Source organism: Engraulis encrasicolus, chromosome 12 (genome assembly GCF_034702125.1).
Source record: "Engraulis encrasicolus isolate BLACKSEA-1 chromosome 12, IST_EnEncr_1.0, whole genome shotgun sequence".
Taxonomy (NCBI): domain Eukaryota; kingdom Metazoa; phylum Chordata; class Actinopteri; order Clupeiformes; family Engraulidae; genus Engraulis; species Engraulis encrasicolus.
In genome coordinates, this window is record NC_085868.1 from 17,083,584 (window position 1) to 17,087,175 (window position 3,592).

At 43.8% G+C, this 3,592-nt stretch overlaps 1 long non-coding RNA gene across 1 annotated transcript; it reads right to left on the bottom strand.

Annotated features, from left to right (window-relative positions):
- Positions 1–1,511: 1,511 nt before the first annotated feature.
- LOC134460098 (uncharacterized) lies at positions 1,512–3,339 on the bottom strand. Its single transcript, XR_010036978.1, has 3 exons — positions 2,700–3,339; positions 2,200–2,333; positions 1,512–2,075 (listed from the first exon to the last, which is right to left on the bottom strand). It is a non-coding gene; the product is annotated as an uncharacterized LOC134460098 (long non-coding RNA).
- Between the last annotated feature and the right edge of the window lie 253 nt (positions 3,340–3,592).

The following is a 3,592-nucleotide window of genomic DNA, read 5'->3' on the forward strand; positions in this document are numbered from 1 at the left end:
TATTTTGACAGATGTGTACCGCAGTATACATTTTACTATTGTATTTATATATGCCCGACACCACAATCCGTAGTGTTTTAGGCTATGACTTCAGATTTCACTTGGGTTGTCGCACGCGCAGACACAGGGACAGAGGGAGTAAAGAAAAACAACCGAACTGATCAACGCTAATGAAATTGTTTTGGCTGACGATATTTTCATATGCTTTAGACCTTCCACGACCACGAGAGCTCCAGCTCTGACTTTCCTGGCCCATCACAATCATAACGACCTAACAGCCCAGTAGGACCGATGGCCAGAGATGGAGGAGGAGGAAGATAGACGCAGCAGAGGTCGGTTTGATTAGGGAGACTCCAACAGAATTGACGCCCTGCTAACTGTAAGGATGTACATTCATCCCTCAATAACATTGTCCTGCTGTATTCCTCCAGATGTGTAAGTATTGTAATGGATGTTATCACAACGGATGTACTCTATATCGCAACACGAGTAGGCTACACGAGTACACCTGTTGTGATAACCATTACAATATTTCTACTCCTATGAGTAGTAGTGTGATATTACATGGTTGTAGGTGCACAACGCCAGTGGTAGTGGAGGATAATGTGCACTTGGCATAATGTGCTGAGGGCGTAGAGGTGGATTAAGAGCAACACTGAGGGGAGGGAACTCAGACACACGCACGCACACACAGGGCCACTGACAGCTTTGGCCGGGCCCGGGACAAAGTCATTTGAAAGAGCCCCCGATCCAATACATACAATGTAATGAGGACCCAATTTTTGGGTCCCCTCTCTCCCTGGGCCCGGGACAACGGACCCCTTTGTCCCCCGCTGTCTGCTTCCTTGTGCTCGCGTGCGCTTACACACACACACGCACACGCACAAACACACACACACGCACACGCACAAACACACACACACACACACACTAGGGCTTTGACTTGTGCCCCAAAATCATAGTCGAAATTGTAATGGATGTTATCACAACGGTAGTAGTGTAGTAGTGTGATATTACATGGTTGTAGGTGCACAACGCCAGTGGTAGTTCAAGTACATCCATAAAAGCCCATCTACTTCATACATCTGTGTAACCCCTGGCACAACACCAGTTTGTAAGAAATTGACTGAAAACGTTGTATGCATATAATTGGCACATCTTTATTTATATACACAATAATGATTGCTTATGTCCATATTGGTCTTATTGTCAATAGAGTTATTTAGTCCCCATCATCAAATAGAAAATGCACTACATAAAATGTATTTATTGCTTTGCAGGCCTTGATTCAATCATCGGTTACTGCAGCGTGCCCTGACCCGCCGTGACCCCAGTTTGATGTTCGACCTGGCACATGACATCTGGTCCTCAGTCACAGCCCAGTAGCACAACCAACCTGGCGCCTGTGCGCAATCTGTAAGGAGATGCCCATGAACATTGAAAGGAAATGCTGTGGTGTTCTCAGTTTTGATAAGACTTTGGGCTGATGTAGGACCAGGTGAGAGGTCTCTTCAGGCATGCAGCCTGCAGACAGTATGGGGCACTTGAACAGGGCTGACCTTGTAATACACAGTACAATACCCAGGATTAGCCAGGGTTACCCTGCTCCACTAGAGCAATATAAAAGGTTTATACAGAGTACGGTATAAAACACACAAACCGGCAGTGTGCAGACTTTTATTATTTTTCATTATCTGTAGGAGCATTCATCTGTACATCTCACCTTTTTGGTTTGGAACCACGTTTGTCTTGTTACCATTGTTTTTTTCATACATAGAAAATAAATGCAACCTGTCAAATGTTCTTCTGATTGTGGTCTTGTGGAATATATAAATTATGTAACCATGCATTTTCAGTCAGAGAATGAATTAAAAAAAAAGCCACACAGTCAAATTGTGTCCACCAATATTTACTGTCATTGAAATGTATGGACAATTTAAACAATGTATTACACATGACACTAGATACATTACTTTATACTATATTTACAGTTGTCATTACCACACAAAAACTCTGGGAAGGTGGGTAAGTGCAGCAACTGTGAAGGGCCTGGTTTGAGGTTGGAGGCGTCTGTGCTGTAAAAAGATAAACAGAATTAGAAATCACATATCTGACAGTAGCTCCAGTGACATTTTAAATGTAAGTAACCTGGGTTGTTGGGGCAGGGACACCAAAAATAACTCCTTCATCTGGGCTCACCTGGTTGTGAGTGTCTGCGGTCAGCCATCCCTCTTAGGGTAGAAAGTCTTCTGCGCAGGACGGTGCCCTGAAGGTTGACGTTCACAGTATGCAGCCTTCATGTCCTGGAACTTTTATTGTGCAATTTTCCATATCTGTAACAAGCAATGTGTTAGACTATATTAGGGCTTCATTACATCAAATTACACAGCAGGGTTTTACAGGGTGTTGGCTACAGTCCCAGGACCTAAGTGGACTTGTGTGCCTTGCTCAAGTGCACTTCAGCTGTGGATGGAGGTGTAAGTAGGGAGAGGTAAGGATGGGATTTCAACCTGCTTCTCTCTGATCTTAGGACCACCTCTCACCATCAGGTGATGGCTGGCTGCTACCTCAAATTTCATTCATGGCCCTAGTTATGTTCTGTAATCAGCATTGTTTTGACCTTACACAAATAAATGTAAATGCATTCTGCACCATGGGGGGCTGTGAAGACCTTTGAGAATATTTGCAGAACTACATACTGAATTGAGCCATCCGCCTTTCTCTTGGTTGGTGTGTTGAGATGGTGACTGCAGTCCAGGCTTCTTGGATTGGAGGAGAAAAGCTGTGGCTTTTACTGGCATAAGTATGTGGTTGTGGAAGGACCCTGTCGGCTGTTGACCTGAGGGAAAAAAGAGCACAAATTGCATATTAGCACAGAGCCCATGCTTAGACCATAGACAGATAAATCATCTGGCACAATCTGCATGCAACCAACAGAACCTAGAAAGAGAAAGATTAGCAGCAATACACAAAGGGGACAAGTATACAAAAACATGCAAAGTGTTCTGATAAGGTGCATGGAGGTAGTCTGTGTTGATTCCAGCAACCTCAAAGACTGAAAAGTGTCCCAGTGTGTTGAATTGAAAACTTGGCGCGTGCGCGCGCACACATAGGAATATCATAATTTAGTGCAGTGTTTCTCAACAGGGGTGCCGGGGCACCCTGGGGTGCCGTAGGGCCCCCTCAGGGGTGCCGCGGAAACGTGGCTGATAAATAAATTATATAACATAAAACATATTTGTCAAAATTGATAAGTTAATGTTAGTCAGTGGAATCTTTGATCTGCCATTTACGCACAATAAAGTAAATATTGGTCACCCCAGCTGCAACTTTGAACGTAGGTCGTGTGTCTCCTAATGTGTTACATTCTAAGCTTGTGTGGTATCGGATGTGATGCTATATGGCTACTTGGTTTGGGGTGCCTTGAAATTTTCCATGAATTGAAAGGGTGCCTCGCCTAAAAAAAGGTTGAGAAACACTGATTTAGTGTATCAATTACAACTACAGGATCTGTTCGCTTTTGTCAGATAGAACCATTGTTTTTCAAAGGCAGATCATTCCAAAAAGGATAGTAGTATCTGCAACTGGACGA